Source organism: Hylobates moloch, unplaced genomic scaffold, assembly GCF_009828535.3.
Source record: "Hylobates moloch isolate HMO894 unplaced genomic scaffold, HMol_V3 SCAFFOLD_12, whole genome shotgun sequence".
NCBI classification, from domain to species: Eukaryota; Metazoa; Chordata; class Mammalia; order Primates; family Hylobatidae; genus Hylobates; species Hylobates moloch.
Window position 1 is genome coordinate 72,958,981 of NW_026652287.1, and position 22,629 is coordinate 72,981,609.

Below are 22,629 nucleotides of genomic sequence, written 5' to 3' on the forward strand. Positions count from 1 at the left end.
TCACACCCAGCTAATATTTGTATTTTTTGTAGAAACGTTGTTTTGCCTTGTTGCCCAGGCTGGTCTTGAACTCCTGGGCTCAAGTGATCTGCCCACCTCAGCATCCCAAAGGGTTAGGATTATAGGCATGAGGCAATGTGCCCAGCATATTTTTCATAAAGCCATATTTAACCTGATATTAATAACTATATACTTGGTTTATTTTGGTTAGTATTTAGTCTAAATGTATTTTTAAATCCATTTATTTTCAATATTAGGAAACCTTTGACTTTCAGATGTGTCTCCTTTAAAAAATATATTGCTTAAAAAAATGAAAATGCATTTCTTTTAACATATATGCTTAGTTTATTTATATTTATTGAAATATTTAATATATTCAGACTTTTATTTACTTTGTTCTTCTTCATTAGTACATTTTGTTGATAACCTTTTATACATTTTCCTGTCTGCTTTTGTTTTTTCATGTATTTCATTCTTATGTATGTACATATTTATTTTTATTCAGTTTTTTAGAATTTATATTCCTTATTGTTTTGTAATGCTCATTCTTAAAAAAGTATCACAAATATTTAGCACATATAGATTTATATAAATTTCCTTATAATTTCTCTCTGGATTTAGGGGTATCCAGAAACATATTTTTAATCTTTTATATCAATTTGATCTTTTGTATCAAAAATGTATACGCATGTAGCTAGGAAGTTGTTTTTCTGTTGTTCTGATTTTATCTTATTTTTATAAGAAAACTCTATGTTCTAGGTGATATGAATTATTTCATCTTTGTTGCAACTTCTTTTTTATCTCCGCAAATGATTAATATTTATAAATTTTCTATATAACTTTAAAAAAAGATCTTTAAATATTTGGTTTGACATATATATAAGTTGATACTGGCTAATATTAGCTGACATATAAGAGATGATAATAACTCATTAACTGAGTTGATTAATTTTCTATATTATTACTAATTTGATTTAGTTTTCTTATTTCTATCTGATTGTGTTATATTAAAAATACTTCTGTTATAAATGTGCATTTTAAAATTCATCCTCATAATTCTGTTTATTTTTACCTTACATATTTGGAGGCTATATTGTTGGATGCATGAAGTTCAGCATTTATATTTTTCTACTATTTTTTTCTTTTCGCTGTTTAATGCTTTATCTCTATAACACTTTATTTCTAATAATGATGTTTTTACAGATGCCTAAACGCCCTTTATTAAAACAGCTATGCGAATTTTGAGGCCAAGGATATGATTGCAACAGTAAGGTTTGATTTACATAGATAAGCTTTCTTCCCCATGAAAACACTATGTGTCACTTCACACTTTGTCTAACACACATACTAAATCTCCACCCTATCTGGCACCCTATCTGAATTTCTCTTCCTTATCTGTCAAACGAATTCCATAACTTTCTTGTCTCCTTTTATTTTTAAAGGAATAATCCAATTTAAAGCTTCAATTCAAATTAAATCTAAATTGTATTTTCTTATATTGAACAACTTCAGTCTGTTGCTGAAGGAATTTCAAGTGCAAAAGTTGTTCTAATCTATTCTTTCTCATTCGGTAAGTCCTGCAGTTTCCAGGATGCCTGAAAACATGTATATGTAACAAGTTCCCAGGTGATTATGATGCATTTGGATTGCGAATCACACTGAGTAGCTGTTACACAGAAAACACAGTTTTGCTAGTGCAACTGGCTGCATTTTATTTCTTTGCTGTTCTGGTTCAGTTAGATTTTTTTCTGCTGATGGTGGCTTCCCACTGATGTTCTGGTGATGTAGATGCCATCTCTGGCTATTTGGAATGGTGTTCAGTATTATTCTGAGCTCACTCTCTTACCAAGAACTGCTCTGTTCAGATTTACATAAACTCATTTGGCTCCATGAGTAGGTAATGCTACCAATGGCATGGCATTGAAGCTGTGTGGGCAATCCCATGTCACTGGCTTATTACTCATTATTCAATTTCTTTGAGACTCCAATGAGAACTGAAAGGAGGTGAAGATTTTCCCATGTACTGTCTAGACACACAACTCCTCCGTTCTGCTTTGTGTTACTGTTAATCCGCTAATCTGACATGCCTTTTTCCTCAGTAGAGTACCCAACGAGTGAGTGAGATGCAAGTCTTTCTTTCTTTACACTTCCAACATCCACTGTACACTTGATCCACTTGGGCCCTCTCTTGCCCAAAAAAATCATGTCTTGTCTTCCATAGGGCAGATTTATTGCTGGAAAGTGACTGACCAGTCAGGAACTGCCTTTCCTTGCTCTCTTTGCCTACAGATGTGCCTATGTGACTAGTTCTCACCAGTGTGAATAGAAGTCATATGTGCTACTAATATTTCTAGGTATGGTTTCTAGTGCTAATCCTAAGACCACAGGGAAAATTCAGCTCAATATTTAATTACACATAAGTTGAAGTTTACAAATGTTCCTACCATTATCACAAAAATGAAGACTTTAATTCTTATTTGCCTCTATGTTAAACATATCTTTAGTAATACTTCAAACTCTCCTCCAAATAATTTTATTTTTAAATGTCTGTGCTTATTCAGGTTTATCCATGCTTATTAAGTGTTTTGTCTAACTTTGCTATTTGCCTCTCACGCTTTGTCAGGCACTGTTTGTATGTGACCCATCCAATATCCTTCTTATCCTCTGTACTTAGAATGGTGCACAGCAGAGTTGTCCACATGATGTAATTTTGGCCAGTGAGATACAAACAGAGGATATTTGTTAAGGATTCTAGGAAATGCATTTTCTTGATAAAAAGGGACAACCTTATTGGTATTTGATGATCCTCCTTCACAACTTCCCTCTTTCTTACTGACTAAAAATGTGGATGCAATATCTGGAGATACAAGAGCTAACTGGAAAGCATAAGGAAGGTAGTTGTTAGAAAAAGAAAAAAGAGAGAAAGAGGATAATAGAAAAATGCTGTAATTTGGATGATATTTTGTAGTTGCAAATCTCTGAAAATCTTTGAACTTCCCACATCTGAACTTATTCTCATGTGCTGAAAATAAACTTTTGTGGTTTAACATTACACCCTTGTTTGGGGATTTCTCTTACACGCAGCTGAATTCAATTCTGATGGATAACCACCTTCTTCTTTCTATATACTTCTTACTGCAGAATATCCTACAAGGGCATTTTTGGTGCAAGACTAGAAGTCATAAAGTCTTGTTGTTTATTTGCTTTGTTTTAATTTTTGTCCTAACATATCTTTATTTAGCTATGTTCATTTCATAATATAGAATTACAGGTTGACGATTATTTTCCCTGAGCTTCTAGAAGCTATTGTGAGTTGTCTTCCTAAATCTAGAAAACTAAATTTTCATTCGTATCTTTTGAGCTTACCTGAATATGTAATGGCTGTTTTCTTACTAAGTGTATTGGCAGTAGAAGGGAATCCATACGAGCCTATTCTACCATATTGCAGTAACAAAAATATAACCACAACAGAATTGCATTTGATAAGATCATGTTCTGAAATTACTTTTGATAACTCCCATCATGAGGATGAGATGGTGGGTGGTTGAGGAGGGGAGAAATATAATAAATGAAATTTAAAAGACAGAGAATTTTTATTAAATTTGTGTTCTTGGGGTTGAGTTTTTTGAGCCTACAAAAATAGATTAATATTGAGGCAATCTGTAGGTGATCCACTACAACAATAAAATTAAGGCTTTTAGTAAAGCCAATATTTTTTGTCCTAAATCAATAGTAGCATAATAACCGATATTCAACATAAAAAATTTATTAAAGGTATCTGGTTAATATGATGCAAAATAGGCTATAACTAAAGCATTACGATAAAATTATTCCAAGAAACAATAATCTTCCAGTTTTGTTATCAGAGGACAATCATAATTTATAATTGTATACCAAAGAAAATATTAGTATCTACTGGATTTATGAAGGATTTTAGAGAAAATTGTGTAAATTATGACCTTTTATTAATGCTTCAACACTATCACCATAGCTCTACTGAGAGTCATATTATTTTTATGTTTTCCAGTATAGGACTTGTCCTACCTCAATGATTATGAAGTAAACATTAAAATTGTATTAGAAACTGTTTAGCTCCAAAAATTGTTTTTCTATTTTAAAATGTAATTATGGATATTCGTAGGGCTATGCTGGTAACTGTTTTTCCAGAAAAAAATAATAAAAGCCTAATTTTTAAATTTGTTTATTTCTAACATGTAAATAGTTCCACCATAGCCAATTTCAAGTTTCCAGTGTGAGATCGCTGAGCACAAAGTTTGTAAAGAGCATAACTGTATCTTTTGAGCTGGTACAGGCCACAGGATATACTCATGTTCATACCAACTGTAAATCTATTTTTAATAATTTTGTTCTAGAAAGGATTTCAGGTGGCTCATATGATGTCCAATAAAACAAGATAAAATAAAGTAACAGTAAAATGATACACAATATTTGCATAAGAAGATTTGGATAAAGCTAGAAGTTAGGTTAGTAAGGGCTTCAATACTTTAAAAGCATAAAATATTCTACATTTACTAAAATTGGTTCTAGATTTTCAAACAACATTGTAGCCATGTTTAGTTTTTGGAGTGAGAATGTCCTTAAAGTAAAAATGAACTTGTTGCTCAGGATCCTATGGTTAGAGAGAAACTTATCCTGAGAGCCATAATAAAGAGGACTTTGTGTAATGTTTTAAGGTACATTCTGAACCATAATGCAGTACCATCTGACAGTGTACTTTGTAGGAAAAGCCATAGGCATTTCACATAACAGAAAGTGTAGGGGGAAATGGAGGTGGGGAGGATCCTACATCATATGGCCTAGTTATAACATTTCATAATAATCTGGTTTAATTTTATCTTCTAACATCTGCGATTCAATGGATAACATATTTTTCAGGAATATGAGCTCTGTTGAGTTTAAGATTTGTCTCCCTGAGTAATACCTGTTAACACCATTCTGTTTTATATGTGACTTATAATGAAATTAGATAATTATTAATAATGACCTCACTGGATGCTCACAAAAATATTTATCAAAAATTCTGGCAAAACACTGGGCTAAAGGAGGAGAACAGCCACTGTGGAGAAAGGCACAAAACCTCACTCAGGGCAAAAGCACAAAACTGCACCTCCTCTACAAAACAAAAGCCTTAAACTAGGGAAAGAAGCAGAGACAGCAACCAATGCCTTTAGGGCATTGCTGAAAACTTTGTGATTGGGGGAAGAAAAAACAGAAATGAAAACCTTTTTCTGTGTTGGAAGGGTAAGAATACCTATTGGGCCCAGAACTGGCACTGGGATAGGATCAGTACCTCTGAGGCCACACCATCCAGACGCAGAGGCATACCACTTTTCTAAAACTTAGACTAAATCAGTACAAGACAGAACCATCATACCCTCAACCCCACCACCCATAATACCAGTGTTGAATAACAAGTAGCAATGCAACACTGCTAAAAGAGATAAAAGAGCACAGAAAGATCCTTTATTAGGTGCAATGTAAAAGGATGATTTAGGATGAAGGTAAAATAGATACTGAAGGAAACCTCTCTGTGAACCAACCCCTATGCTAAAGACATGATGACGCTAGAGGAATTTGAAGTTACAGTGAACTGAGAATAAAAATAACAATGACAAATCTCAACACTGATCAATTATTGACTAGATTGACCCAAATTCATGCACTAAATTTCTAAAATAAGACAAGGCATACCCATTTCTAGCCATGAAAGCTACTTACGTCAGTATCTATTGTCCTGTACAAATTGTCTGGCTTTAAATAAAAAATTATGAGTCATACGGAAAAGACAGAAAAAAGCACACTATTAAAAGACAAAGAAATATGACACTGATAAACTATCAGAAACTATTAGGAAATTCAAAGTATGCATGATTAATATATAGAAGGCTGCACTGAAAAAATATGAACAACATGCAATGTAAGATGTATAATTTCATCAGGATGATAGAAACTGTAGAAGAATCAGATGTACATGCTAGAAATGAATACCAGAGTACCAGAGATAAGGAATGTATTTAACAGGCTTATCAGAACACTTGACACAGTCAAAGAAAAAAAAATCAGTAGACTGAAGACAGGTCAGCAGAAATTACCCAAGTTAGAAGGAAAGAAATGAAACTCATTAGTCCTAGCTAAAGTTTGTCTACCAATAAAATGAATCTCCTTCCCCAAATCTACAAAAAACCTAGAATTAATTAGTCAGTTTAGCCATGTCATTTTATATGCTACAGATTGGATGTTTGTCTCCGCTCAAACTCATGTTAAAATTGATTTGTCACTGTAACATTATTAAGAGGTGGAACTGTTAAGAGGTAATTGGGATACGAGGGCTCTGTCATCATAAGCAAATTAATGACATTATTGCAAAAGGGAGGGTTATTATTACAAGAGTGATTTCCTTATAAAAAAAGAAGCTGTGTTCCTTTTTGCTCTCTCTCACTCTCTCTTTGCCCTTCCATGATAACATGACACAGCAAGAAGGCTTTTTCTGGACAGTGACCCCTTGGGCTTCTCAGCCTTCAGAACTATGAGCCAATACATTTGTGTTAATTACAAATTACTGAGTCTGTGGTATTCTTTCATAACAGCACAAAACAACCTAAGATATTACACAAGATCGATATTTTATTTCTATACACTATCAATAACTTTGGAATTAAAAAAATTACCATTTATAATACCACTAATAAAGAAGAAAATATTTAGATATAAATTTAACAAAATGTGTGCAAAATCTGTATTCTAAAACCTGCAAAACATTGATTAAAGGGTACAAAGAATGAATACCTAAATAAATAAATTTAATGTGTTCATGAACTGGAGACTCAATATTGTTATGATGTCAATGAAATTCTAATCAAAATTTCAGCATGATTTTATTGTAAATACTGAAAGACTGATTTTAAAATTTATATGGGAAGGCAAAGGAAATAGAACAGCCAAAAACTTTTAACAAATAAGAATAAAATTAAATTATTGAAACTACCTGATTTAAAAATTTAAAATGCAATAGCAATCAAGACATTGTGCTATTGATGAAATGATAGATTCATAGGTTAATAAAATGGAATAGAGCTTTCGGAAATAGACTCAGATTAATATAGTAAACTTTTAAAATAATAGTAAAAAGGGTAATTATGGAGAGAGAAGAGTAATTTTTTAAACAGATTGTACAGAAAAATTGCATGTCCATGTGCAATAAAAATGAAATTTAACCCATACTTTTCAACTTACATTAAAATTAACATAGCTCTAAATGTTAAAATTATAAAACTTCTAGAAAAAAACATAGGAGACAGCCTTTATTATATTGTGTTAAGCAGAAAGAATTCTTGGATAAGGCATCAAAAGCACAATCAATAAAAAAAAGAAAAAATCTGATAAACCTATCAAAATAAACAATTTTGCTCCATAAAATATACTGTGAAAGAAAAAAAAAGATAAGCCATGTATTAGGAGAAAATATTTTCAAATCATATACCCGCTAAAGGATATATATCAGAATATATAGGAAATTTTGAAAGTCAACAATGAGAAATCAAACAACCTCCATCCCCTGAGAAATGGGCCATGAATTTGAGTAGGCATTCCATCAAGAAAGCATACGGTTGGCAAGAAAGCATATGCAAAGATGCACAAAACTATTAGTTATTAAGAAAATAAAAATTAAACTCAGAACGATATACCATTACACAAATATTAGAACATCAAAGACAAAAACAAAAAAATTAACTTAGAATATGGAATGCTCATTACAATGTGGAGTATTGGAACTCTTGTACTTTACCTGTGGGAATACAAAATGATAAAAGAGTTTGGAAGTTTTTTATAAGTTAAATGTACTTGTCTTATGACCCAGCTATCCCACTCCTATAAATTTGCCCAAGAGAATAAAAACTTATGTTCACATTATAACCTATACATTAATATTTATAGCATACCTATTCATAATGTTAGAAACAAGAGCTCAGAGTTGCAAGGAAAACAAGCACTCAAATGAAGGATTTCTCAGCAAGGCAAATTTACTTCTGTGGAAGGGTGCTGCTCACACTTCTGGCCACAGCAAGAGCACATCGGACAAAGGAGGCCAGGGGTTTTTATTCCTAATGCTGTTAGTTCCTGCTTCTGTGTCTGTCCCCATTGGCTAGAGTTGGACCGCACAATCTAAATGGACTCTATTGGTTACTGTTTAAAATTGAATATGGCTAATTAGGCAAGAAGGGAGAGGCTGTCCATTATGATACAAGGCATGTTTGGGCATGTCAGGGCATGGCAAAGGTGGGGAGGGTGGTTTCGGGGGAAGAGCTGTTTTGGCGGTAGGGGCAGTTTACAGAATGGGTAGCCAGGAGTAAAGAGGACACTTTCCGAATAAGGAAGAGATGTGAGTTACAGATTGGGACTGGCGGGAGAAGTTGTTTACAGAGCAGGTAGCTTAGGAGAAGGGACAAGGAAGTTGATCTCGAGAACAAAGAACAAGGAAGTCAGAAATTAAACCTTTGAAGCAGAACTTACTGTATCTGACAATAGTCACTGAAAACTGGAAATGTTCTTCAGACAAATGAAATATTCTCTATCTTAACTGTGGTGATGAATGACTGTATTTGTCAAAACTCACATAACTTTATATTACAAAGAGTAAATTTTATTATATATAAATTGAAAATAAAGTTTCAAAAATTATATATAAATATATAATATGTGTACATTATATTCACAATAAAATAATTCATCTCTAGTTAGAATGATATACCAAAAAATAAGATGTTTACTATTAGCATTCAATGTGGCAAATAAAATGTTGCAATATAATCCTTAGTGTATTAGTCCATTCTTGCATTGCTATAAGGAAATAAGACTGAGTAATTTATAAGAAAAGAGGTTTAATCAACTCATAGTTCCACACTGCTGGGAAGGCCTCAGGAAACGTACAATCATGGGGGAAGGCGAAGGGGAAGCAAGGACCTTTTCACATAGCCAGAGAAGGCAGAAGAGAGAGTGAAGGGAGAAGGGCTACATACTTTCAAACAACCAGATATCATGAGAACTCTATCATAAGACAGCATTAGGGGGATGGTTCTAAACCATTAGAAACCACCCCATGATCCAATCACCTCCCACCAAGCCCCACCTCCCACCAAGCCCCACCTCCAACACTCAGGATCACATTTCAACATGAGATTTGGGTGGGGGTCAGAGCCAAACCATATCAGACAGCTTATATTTTCTTTATACTCAAAGACTTTAGAGACTTTTTAAGAAAAAAAAAACACTGTTAGCCTTTTGTTATTTCTATGAACTGCATATGTAATATAGCAGATTTTATAATTGTTTATTAAAGGGCACAAATGTGTCATCAACATAAGTTAACATAAATTAAACAGTAAGTTCTTTTAGTAATAATTGCATGAATGTAATTATTAAATTAACTGAATTATTAAATTATATGAACTTATTCCACATCTTTCTCCAGTCAGATTCTTAAATTTCTTTATTGGTGTTTCTCTAGAAAATCAGTACATTTTCCATGACTATACTTAATTATACTTAATTGCAACATTGAGAACAGTGAGACAAATCTGATTTTTATAACTTATTATTTTTAGATTCGAAGACTGATTCAAGTTTTTTAGCATATTATTAATTTTTTTTATAAAATAGTCTCCCATTAGCCTTGGGGAATATATTTCGTAATCCCCAGTGGATGCCTGAAACTTAGGACAGTACTGAGCCCGATATATACTATGTTTTTTCTTATACTTACATACCTATGGTAAAGAATACTATATAAATTAGACACAGTATGAGATTAACAACAACAATAATAATTAAATAAAACAACTATAATAGTTTGCCAGCATAATTACTCTTGTTTTGGGGCCATTAAGTAAATTAAGGCTTACTTGAACATTAGCACTGTGATACCAAGATAGTGGATCTGATAATTGAGGTGCTAGTAAGCAACTAAGGGCGGGTAGAGTATACAGCATGGATATGCTGGACAAAGGGATGATTCACTTGACAGGCAGGATGGAGTCGAACCACACGAGATTTTGTCGTGTTACTTAGAAAAGTGTACAATTTAAAATTTATGAAGTGTTTATTTCTGGAATTTTTAATTTAGTATTTTTGGTCTGTGGTTGACCTTGAATAACTGAAACTCTGTAAAGCAAAACTGCAGATGGGAGGACTACATGGTAAGTGTAGTTTAAGTTCATAGATCATATTATTTCAATAATTCTATCTAATTGTAGGGTAGTTCTAAATTTAAAACATCATTAGAAGTTAATGAGCTGGCCAGGCACGGTGGCTCACTCCCGTAATCCCAACACTTTGGGAGGCCAAGGTGGGTGGATCACCTGAGGTCAGGAGTTTGAGACCAGCCTGGCCAACATGGTGAAACCCTGTCTCTACTAAAAATACAAAAATTAGCTAGGCATGGTGATGCATGCCTGTAGTCTGCCGCTGTTGGGGAGGCTGAGGTTGGAGAATTGCTTCAACTGGGGAGGTGGAGGTTGCAGTGAGCCGAGATTGTGCCGCTATACTCCAGCATGGGGGACAGAGTGAGACTTCATCTCAAAAAGAAAGAAAAGAAGTTAATGAACAGATAAAATTTTCTCATTATTCATTTGATCATTTTTATTTAAAGTTATCATAGCACCACATGATTGCTACTGTATATGGATTTAGTCAGATTTTGTTGGCCACTTGAATGGCTGAAACTCTAAAACATCATCTAAGAAGTGAAAATGTAGTTTGGAAAAGACTGTGAGGATATACTGGAACCAGGCAATTGAAAACATCAAATTTAAGCAGTGAAAAGAAAAAGGTTCAGTCTATGAATATACTCTAGATAAAATCTGGTAGATAGCAGTACAGCATAAAAACTTGGGCAGTCATGTGGGTGGTAGAGATAATAAATTCATGTGGAGAGAATTTTCTTACATTGGTGTCTCTTTTTGAAGGTCTCATATCCAGACCGTATAAGCAGGCCCCCTTGAATTTGAAAATATCTTAGTCTAACTGTACTCTCCTTCTCCTCTTCTTATGCCACGAATTAGTTAATTATGCCGTAGTAGTGATGTGGTCCTTATACAACAAATTGAATTAAAACTATGCATATCCCTGAAACTGGAGATATATTGAAAATTTTCTCACAAATTAATTGAGATATCTTTTCTGTTATGCCATTAAAAAATAACTACTTTGTCAAGAACTTTGAAAGATTTAAGAGTTTTTTCCTGCTTGTAAGTTAAAAAGCCCATCACAGTTTTGTGGTTTCTGGCAAAAGACATTAGACTCCTGGGTCAGAGATTAAAACAAAACAAAACAACAAAAAACAAAACAAAACAAAAACTGTTACTCATAGCTCAGTAGGCAGCATAAACTGCATGTTGGCATCATTTTCCCCTGTCCCCTAAATCCCATGGGAGCAATGTGAAATGGCCAGATAGAAGCGGTGCATGCAGCGGATTTGCATGATAGCCAGGGAACTCTGAGCTAAGTAAGCCCCAATCTTTTGAACAAGCTGCAAGCAAACCTGTTCATTATTTTCCCTGTAGATATGACCGTTTTTATATTAGAGAGCTGTGGGGGCCAAGGGTTTTGAAAGATTTGTTGAAAATCACTGACATGAGGCAGATTCATTAATAGGAGAAAAGGCATACCAATTTATTTAATGTGTATACATGCGAGCCTTCAGAATGAAGACCCAACCTCTCAATGAGGCACAGAAGCTCATATGCCATCTTGAGAGTACGGAAAGAATGAGGACTTGAATCCTGGTCAGGCAGGTTATGGGAGGGAGAGAAGAAGAATTCTACTGAGAGGCAATAAAGGATTACTGGGTAGAATGATTATACTGGGGAACAGGAATTAACATGTAAATAGTTTTTTTTTTAATTTAAATGTTCCTTAAATGATCCTTGGAGACAGACGTTGTCTTGAAAAAGGGTCTTTTCAGATATGGTTACATTCTTGGTTTTCTTTCCTGCAATGGATAATGAGATAATGGCGGGTGTGGGCAGTGTCGGGGCAGAGTAAGAACTATTGTTCTCCTTGGTGGGTCAGTCCTATTACTTTAGTTAGGTAGGAGAAAAGTCCCTTCTAGTGCTTGTTGATCTCTAAAGGTTTTTAATATAAAATATTCATTATACCAGAGAGCCAAATTTTGGGGTTAAATATGTTAATTTTCTTCACAGCAAAAAAAACTCTCTGAACCAGGAGACACTATCCCTATCCTCTTTTGGGGCTGTATGCTATAGAAAATCCTTATAAAAGAATTCTGAAACAAAAGCTGTCAAATCTTCTGCTGAAAAGATCTGTGGAAACATGAGAGACAGATGAATTATCTCTCAATATAAACATTGAGTGAAAGTAGTTAAAACATTATTCTCCAAGCGTTAACCAAGAAGAATTTTTTAAAGCCAAGTAGGCCATTGCAACTCTAAATCATTCCCAATCATAACTAAAATCTAAAACACTGTAATGAATATGATAGCAAATAATAAAAACATTTTGAGTCTTTATTATCCATACGTGGACACTATTCTAAGACCTTGTAAAACGCATTGCCTCATTCAACTCTCTGACAGAGGTATTATTATTATTATTCCTTTGACCTCATATAATCATTATTCTAGTCTGTCTAGCATGTCCTGCAAAACATGTATAAGTGATCCTGAGAAGATATGTGTTTAATAGCTTGCATGTTGTGGGCAAATTTGAAGCCATACCATTTTGATTGGATGTGGTACAGGAGTGGAGACACTCAAGAAAGTTGAATTTGTATAGTTATTTCCTGAATTTTCCAGATAGCCCATATAATTCATGTCTTGTCCTTTATATACATCACAGAAAGTAATTTTTCTTTATCCAGTTCTCTACTTTCTCCATGTATCTTCAAGCATCTTAACGTTTTATTAATCTGTTCCTGTATGACCCATTCTTGCTGCATTTAAATTTATGCCTCCAATTCTAAGATGAGAATCATCCTATAATGGGGGTCCAGATATTTAGAGTTTGTGCTATCAAAAATTATTTTTCTAAGAAAATTATTTCACCTAAAGTTATCTAGTTAATAAAACAGAAATGGTGATGATCCAGAATATTTTTGATGAAGAGATATAAAACATACCTAGCCCTAATATACAACTATGGGACCATCAAAATTTAAAGTGCCTGAGGCCAACCTAAGTGAGGGCCTTGAATTGGTAGTTTTGATTTTTCAATCAGCTAAATTTTTTTTTTTTTTTTGGTGAGACGGAGTCTCGCTCTGTCACCCAGGCTGGAGTGCAGTGGCGCAATCTCGGCTCACTGCAAGCTCCGCCTCCCGGGTTCACGCCATTCTCCTGCCTCAGCCTCTCCGAGTAGCTGGGACTACAGGCGCCCGCCACCACGCCCGGCTAATTTTTTTTTGTATTTTTAGTAGAGACGGGGTTTCACCGTGGTCTCGATCTCCTGACCTTGTGATCCGCCCGCCTCGGCCTCCCAAAGTGCTGGGATTACAAGCGTGAGCCACCGCGCCCGGCCCAATCAGCTAAATTTTGGCAGCCAGAACTACAAAGCTTACACCTTAAAAAATTTTCAAGACTATAATTCTATGGCTTGAGTACTTTGTGATCAGCTATTTCTAACTTTGATCATCTAAGACTTGTGTGGTCATCAGACTGCCAAGAATGATTAATCATATTTAAAGTATTTTGATGGGTGTGATAGGAAGTAAAACAGAAGAATAGACTTTATCTTCCAGCCATGAAATTTCATCTGTTTACCACTGGTTTGTTATGTGGTCTTCCTGGAAACCATTTCATCTGATTCAAAATGCCAACAAAATTTAAAGCAGCACTTAACTGCTCTATACTCAACATAACTAACCTGCTATGATTTAAATGTGTCCTCCCAAAAATCATGTTCTGGAAACAATCCCTAATGCAACAGTGTTGGGAGGTAGGGCCTAATGAGAGCTGATTAAAACAAAGGGCTCCATCTGCATGAGTAGATTAATACCATTATCTCAGGAGAGGGTTTTTGTTGTTGTTGTTGTTTTTTAATAAAAGAGAAAGCTCTCTCTTCTTCTCTCTCATTCTCTCTTGCCCTTCCACCTTCTGCCATGGGATGATGTGGCAAAAAGTTCCCCACAAGATGCTGAATCCTCAGTCAGGGACCTTCTAGCATCCAGAACTGTAAGAAATAAATTCCTGTTCATTACAACTTACTCATCCAGTGGTACTCTGTTACAGCAGCACAACAACCTGAGACATTCCCAGTGCACTACAAACTAGGAATCTTCAGCCAGGGTTGGGATAGGCCTGTGAAAGTATCACTAAATGTCTCATGATGTTCTTTATTTCCAATCTTACGTTTCCCACAGCAAGAGTGATATTTCATTTTTTTGGAGATTAACAGTAAACTAATACATTTAAGCCTTTGTATTATTTCCAAATGTTTAAATCTACTTCTTTGTGAGTCATTCATGTACTCTGCTTTCTCATACTCCATTGGCCTTATTTCACAGATCTCGGACCTCAGGTAGCATAACAGTGTAGAAAGCTGCTCTTCCAACCATCCCATCTCTAAATTACCAATCTACTACTAACTCTGAGGACTTATAGCCAGATGAATGATCTCAACTAGGTTTTCAGTGATGCTGACACAGCTGCATATGTACAGATAACACATGTTCTCTACCCATCAAGTCTCCATGAAATTTTCACATAATGTCACTATCTTCTAGTGCATCTGCTTCCACAGCAAATTTCCATTCTCGGTGTTACTCATAAGCCTAGAATGACCACCAACCCTGTATCCCAGTTAACAACTAAGGGAATATGAAAATGAGAAAGACAATGTCTAGATGCTTTAAGAATGGTATAAAAGTATACTAACCAATGTTTAGAAGCACATCCACAGAAATGTTATTTAACTCGTGAACCTGATAACAAGTGTCAAGACTAAAAATTGAAGAAGTGCCACCTTGAGATCTACCCTGTAAATATTCTCCCTACTTTCATTCCACCTTCTTTACCAAGTCTAGATCACCCACAAGAGCAGAGGTTACTGTGAAAAGTTAAAAGACTTCAAAGCTTCTTCTTTGAAACAATGTGATATTCTCCAGTTTTGCTTCTTTTTGTCTATTCTTGTCACTGTATCCAGGGAATTATTTCTAAGTTGTACCTTGTAAATTCAAATCATATTACTCTGTCTTAAAACTTTACAGTGAGTATCCTTAAATAGCACTACTCTCTCATTGTGCCTCCTTTGTCTCTAAACTACTTTCAGTTCTCAAAGGTAAGGCTGTTTTGGGTATCCACATTTTGCATATGTGTTCTCTTTGTCTAGACTAACCTGTATGTATGCCCCTCCACCATCCTCTTTTCTCACTAACACATTTTTCAAGTCTAGTATAGAACAGGACATCACAAAAATGCAAGCCCGGAAAGAGTAGTGAGCAAGTCTTATTTGCTGTTAATCTCTATTGTTTAGCAAATTAGAGGTTATCAGTATATATTGTTAAATGAATTATAAGCTGGTTTATCAGTTTTCATTTGTTCAAATGAAGAGTTGTCACATTTCAGAAACATACTTCAAAGCACTTGTTAAAATTGATATAGACATTTCTTTGTGGGATAAACTTCAATGTGAAATTTCAATAGGAAGTTTTTGTTGTTATTATACAAGTAATACTCCAGTGTGTATAAGTAGATGCCTATAATTCTTTACTCTTGTACAACTTGAAGAGTTAATTTACATTCAAGGCTAGAAAGCTTTCTGCTGATAGGTGCCATGAGAGTGTCAGAACGCTTCAACTGAACTTTATCAAATCGAGTGGCAGATTGGTTTATCTAAATTGAGGACTTCTTTTCCCCCTACCTTTTAATTGTGGATCATTCTTAAGGTGTTTTATTATAATTGTGCACAGCTTGTGCTGTTTTATTGATTAAACTGCTGTGAAGCTCTTGGTGCAAGTGAAGCACAAATTATGTGATATAAGCCTTTTAAGGTTATTGTTATGCTTGTAGTCAGACGGCTGCAGTTGTGATGGCTGTGACTGAAAAACAAATGAAATGTTTTTGGGAAACTGTAATCACATTAGTCTTGACAATTCACTACTTCCTCCTGGGTAATTAATAGATTCTTTTCATTTCTAAAAAGAAACTTCTAATTAAATATTTTTCTTCTCTTTTTTTTTGTTAGAAAAGGCCTAATTCTATGAAGACCTATTAGGCTGTATGAAGTTTCACCTCTTTCTTCACATTTGAGTTATTACCATGCATGCCACGTGTATATGCATACACATATTTCAAGAGAGGTTTAGGATTTAATGTAAGGATTTAATAACTTAATTCAAGAGGTCTAGGCATATTTACTTACTATGAGACAAAGAATATGTACTTATAAGTAATTAGATTTCATTAGAAAACATAAAGAACCGAAAATTGTGATTCAGAATAAATCTGATATTGATGATTATGAAATTACCAAGTTCTTTGAGCATGAATAGGAAGCAAACAAAAGGGATGGAGTGTGAGGTCCTTCGACCTCATAATAGTGTGAGATATTATACATTTAACACACCAGAACAGCAAAATCTTAGGCAGCTTTGGTAGTCAGATTGTCAGTTTGAATCCAGGCTTTATCATATACTATTTCTGTGATCTTGAGAACATTTTTTAACCTCTTAAGTCTGTTTTCTTATCTACATAAATAGGATAATAGTAATAGCTAACTGATATGGTTGTTGTAAGGATTTTATAACTTAATCCAAGTAAAGTATTAGAACATTTTAGTCACTAAGTGTTGGCTCAACTAAACTCATCATAAATAGATAGAATGCCTACTGGCACGAGGTACCATACGGCATAGAAAAAAAGCAAGGTAATTTCTATCTTTCAGGGTATTTCCGTGCCCATTTGATGCATGACACAGTTCTGAATGCAAACCTGGTAGAATTAAAGTACCAGCATCATTTCCCTTGAGCAGAAAAAAATGCCGCTGGAAGCCTTACTGAGTCAATAAATGGTAAGTGTATTGCATATGAATAGTGTGCGAGTTTAAAAAAAAAACATTCATACTGAGTCGCTAACGCTGACGAATAAGTTAAGGCTGTGGCTGGTCAGTATTTTCTTGAGAACTGATGTTACCAGTTGCTTTGTATTCAGGGATTATGTATAAATGTCATTGCAATACTCCTTTTAGCTCATTACATGTGCAAGTGTATACACATAGTCAACTGAAAAAGAAATAATTAATTTTCTCTGGTGGGCAAAGTCTCAGGATATACCTATTATGAATGAATCTGACCAGAATTAATTATTTGGGTCTTCTAACATCAATATTCAATTTGCCAAAGTTAGGATCCCTCTCAGGAGTAAAATAGCCATGATTTATCTCTCTAAATTAAAAAGGTTGAATGGCATTACCTCATATATATAATTCATTTTAATTAAATGCATATTCTTAAATACCTTCTTAATGGATATCCAATGCCTCATTAATCTTAAATGTAACAACTTGAGATCCTTTGGGAAGTCATGTGATGACTCAAAATTCAAAAACATAATGTGTAATGCCCAAGTAGAATGTCTATTAGGCAATCTATGCAGGTTGAGTATATGCCAGGCACGATAGTCATTTACAATGCTGTTAGCTCAGGCAAATGTTAAACAGATAAAAGACATAGATTCAAAAAAGCTGCTTTTTCTATCATCTATTTTCAAAATTCTCTTTCAAATAACACTGAGATACTAATATTTTAATTTTTCTTCTAAGAGGAGAGTTTATGAGGGTTTGAGATAGACTGAGTCAACCCAAGTCAAATAAGGTTTCTTTTGTGTAATGAAAGTTTCCTGTACATGTTAGACCACGAACTTACCAAAAGCAGAAATTTCTCTGCTTTGTTTACTTCTATGTCACCAGGATCTAGAAAATTCCCTCACATATGGAAGTCAATAAAAATTCCATGATTGAATGAATAATCTTCAAATACACTACAGTGCATTATGACTGCCTGACAAGGTGCCATGTCAGCATTGACCTACTTGATGTCCTCATTCTTTTTTACATTTTTTGGGACTGTAATATTTCAATGGAAGTAATTAGGGTACATTTTTCTGGCCCATAGTTGTGTCTTCCATTACAGTCCCTGATAGAATTCACACTGATTGTGAGACATTAAGCTAAAGAATGTAATAAATATCTTCATGCAAACCCACCACCATTACGAGAGAGAAAGATGTGATGTGTGAAAACAAAACAAAATACAATTCTTAGTTTTATGAGCTCTCAAAAATAGATGAATTACTAATTAGACATCCAAGAAATATGCTTTGCATGTTTCATTTCTTTAGTTTCTTATATTGCCAGAAGATGTGAAATCGCAATATACTATCTCTCATTATTTTGGCATAGCATACTTTTATAATGTAGCTTCTTTACAAAACAGATACTTCTAAAAGAACAAAAATAAGTCTCTGAAGTTTCTCTAGTACATCAATTCATTTGAGGGACAGAATAAAAGAGAGTGAGATGGGACACACCCACAGACACATTTCCAGAAAAGGCTACAAAGCCTGCAGAGACGGAATCACAAACATATAGCTTTTACTGACTACAAAATACCCTTGTGAAATTTGAGAACTGCATGAGGCATTCTGCTGTTTGAAGCACTTTTACTTCATTAATTAGGCAATGTGCACAATAACTTTGTGAGTTGAATCAGAAGCATGGTCCCATTTTACAGATAATGAAATTGTGACACCAGGCAGTAGGAGTAATTTGTATAAGGTTATGTGAGTAATGAATAGTATATTGCAGAGATGGGATAAAAAACTTGCAGTCATTAAATATGTACACTAGTATGGCTATGAGTAAAAGAAAGAAGAGGGTTTTGGTAGAGAAGGAATATAGAATTGGACAGGCAGTAGAGCAACCTGATGATATGTCACCGAAATTTTTTAAGTCTTAAGCAAAGGTTCACAGAGGAAATAAGGTTGAAAATAGAATCTTGTAGCTCATCACACACAAAGAACACAACAATGAGATTCAGAGAGAAGTTTTTATAAATGAAGCTATTCAAATGGAATTCTTTTAATCAAATTTTCCTTCAGTTTATTCAAATTTTTCGAAAGTAACTAATTTTATATAGACTTACAGTGTGCCAGGAACAGTTCTTATTGCTTTGCATGTATTAATTCATTTAATTATCCTGACAACACTGTGACCATACTATCCGTTTTGTAGATTAGAAGATTGAGACAGAAGGAGATTAGGTAACTTGCTCAAGGTCATATAGCAGAAATTTGTGCCCAGGCAATCTGGCTCCAGAGACCACACTCTTAAGACTACACTACTCTGCCTCTAGATAACTGAGCTACTCTCTTTTTTTTTTATTCTACTGAATTAAGAATTTAAATTGAATTGGGGCACTATTACAGCATAGGAGTTAAACACAAGGAATTGAAGGCTGACCCTCTTTAGTTCTAGTGCTTGCTCTGAAACTGATTAGCTATGTAATTTTTAACAACTTATTTAATTTCTCTAAGACAGTTTTCTGTTGAATGGAAGTAAAAATAGTATGTATAGATTTACTAGAAGAATTACATGAAAGGACAAATACAAAAATGTTTAGCAAAGTACCTGACTTTTAGTAAAAAGCCATTTAATATTAAAATTATTATTATTGACTGAATCAATCGTTCACTTTAATATCAAAAGGTTTCAACCGTGTCGAGAAGAACAGATTCAGTGGGAAAATTTTCTATGAGCATCTTTTGTTATAACGGCTGCTACCGGATTGGTTGTCATTAGCTTCTTTTGCATACTGCTCTGAGATTTTTGAAATGACATTTTAAAGTGTTTGTGTAGAAAGTGGTTCATGTACAAATTGTCAGATCACTAGGACCCAAGAACAGAGAAAATCCTGATGCATCCCTAAAATTCAATAAAGATATTTAAAAAGTACATTTATTGAAGTTAGAAATATTGAATTGATTTTTTAAAAAGATGCTTCAAAAAGCCTTCTGAATAACTTTCAATGAGTTTAAGAGTGAATTGAAGAGCGGTGAGTGTGAGACTAAGTGGAACTTTTGTTAAATGCTTTGGAACTCTTTAGGAAAAAAGTAGAAATATTCATTAATTTTTTTATTTTAATGGAAGTATCAGTTACAAAAAAATAAATACACTATAAATATTTAGTTTGACAAGTTTCTATAAGTGTACATATCTGTGTAACCACCATCCTGATCAAGATACAGAACATTTTCATCTCTGCAAGAAGCTCCCTAGTGCCACTTTCAATTCAATCCCCACCTCAAACTCTACCCTCCTCTGGCATTGGCAAACGCTTTCTAATTCCTTTTTGGCCTTCATAGAGACTATATATCATGCTTCTTTTACTCCACATAATAGTTTTTGAATTCATTCATTTTGTTACATTATCAGCGGGTCATGTTTTTTCTTACTGAGTATTATGACATTGTGTATTAGGTCCTCCTTATCCATGGTTTCAATGTTTCAGTTTCTTTTTTTCTTTTTCTTTTCTTTTTTTTTTTGTTGAAACAGAGTTTCACTCTTGTTGCTTAGGCTGGAGTGCAATGGCACGATCTTGGCTCACTGCAACCTCCGCCTCCTAGGTTCAAGCGATTCTCCTGCCTCAGCATCCCGAGTAGCTGGGATTACAGACATGTGCCACCACGCCCAGATAACTTTGTATTTTTTAGTAGAGATGTGGTTTCTCCATGTTGGTCAGGCTGGCCTCTAACTCCCGACCTCAGGTGATCTGCCCGCCTCGGCCTTCTGAAGTGCTGGAATTAACAGGCATGAGCCACTGTGCCCAGCCTCATGGTTTCAATTTCTATGGTTTAGTTACATGCAATCAACCAAGCCTAAAAATATTAAATAAAACATTCCAGCAATAAAAAATTCATAACTTCTAAGTTGCACGGCATTCTGAGTGGCATGATGAAATTTTGTGCCATCTTACTCCATCCTTCTTGGGATGTGAATTATCCCTTGGTCCGGAATGTCCATCCTGCATAGTCTACCTGCCAATTAATCATTCAGTGGCCATCATTGGTTATTAGATGGACTGTGATGGTATCATAGTGCTTTTGTTCAAGTAACCCTTATTTTACTTAATAACGGCCCCAAGGCACAAGAGTAGTGATGCTGGCATATTGCTATAAGTGTTCTATTTTATTATTAGTTATTGTTGTTAATCTCTTTGCCTAAGTTTATAATTTCAACCTCATCACAGGTATACATGCATAAGACAAAAACATGGCAGTATATATAGGATTTGTTGCTATTTGGGGTTTCAAGCATCTTCTGTGGGTCTTGGTATATACCTCTTGCAGATAAAGCATGATTTTTCTTACTATGCAAATAAGTAATGCTACTTATAAGTAATCATGCCTTTTCTGCAGGAGATACATTCCAGGACCCCCAGGAGATGCTTGAAAGCCCAAATAGCAGCAAACCCTATATATGCTATGGGTATATACTATATTTTATAGTATAAAACATCAGCAATTTTATCTTCATTCACTTGTTGCAGAAAAATGTTTCTCCAGTATTTGGCTATAATGACTACTATGAATATTCTTGAATAAGTCTTTTGAATATATGTTTTCATTTCTCTTGTATAAATACAAGTGAAATTGATGAGTCATTGGGTGAATGATGGTTTAACTTCATAAGAGATTGACAGTCTAAAAAGCTATACAAATTTATATTCCTAACAACTGTGTATAAAGTTTCCAGATGTAGATATATTTGCATTTTCTATTTTTTGTGTACTTTTCATAATTGTGATTTTCTAGGAGATTGCCTATTTTATCTAAATCATCTAATTCTTAGCATTACTTTATCCACAATACCACCTTTGATATCTGTAGAATCTTTGGTAATTTCCTCTCTTTTGTTCCTGATATTGGGAATTAGTCTCATCAGTCTCTCTCTCTCTCTCTCTCTCTCTCTCACACACACACACATTATTATTAACCAGTCTTTCTAATTTTTTATCAATTTTCTTCATTTTTACAAGAAACTAATTTTTGGCATTGCTTGATTGTCTTTCCATTTTATTTACTCTTGCTGTTATTTTTTTCATTTCATTTTGTTCTAATAATTTTGGAATTGCCACTCTTTTAACTTCTTGAGTTAAAAGCTTTGAATGTTACCTTGGACCATTTTCTTTTCAAGCATAGCCATATAGCTGTATTTTTTAGCTGTACATGTTACTCGACACAGTTGATTGTGGCTGATTGCCAAAAGTGAGATTAACTCTCCACTCAAAACTGTGAGAAGTTGAGACTGGTGACATCACAAACACCAGTAGGCTGTGAAAAGGGTTATTACCTATATAGGGGGATTTTCTGGGTAAAGTAGGACAAGCTCAAGACAGTTTAGGTAACTTGAGGGAAACAGAGAGAGTGAGTTAATTTTTAGTATGGCTAAGAGGTGGGAATGGGAAGATTTCATGCCTGTGCAAATGGGTCTGAGCTTCGGTGATATGAATGTTCTGCTAGTACCATGGAAGAGGTACATAAACTTTTTAATTAGCTTGGCTAGATGTAGGACAAAAGAGGAAGGGGGAGGATAGGCTTGTAAGCC

At 34.4% G+C, this 22,629-nt stretch overlaps 1 long non-coding RNA gene across 1 annotated transcript in view; it reads left to right on the forward strand.

Moving 5' to 3' along the window:
• Positions 1 to 22,629, forward strand: part of LOC131380885 (uncharacterized) — a 126,619-nt gene that overhangs the window by 48,597 nt on the left and 55,393 nt on the right. Inside the window, exon 4 of the long non-coding RNA XR_009209153.1 lies at positions 16,912 to 17,037. This is a non-coding gene — a long non-coding RNA (uncharacterized LOC131380885). The remainder of the gene's footprint in view (positions 1 to 16,911; positions 17,038 to 22,629) is intronic.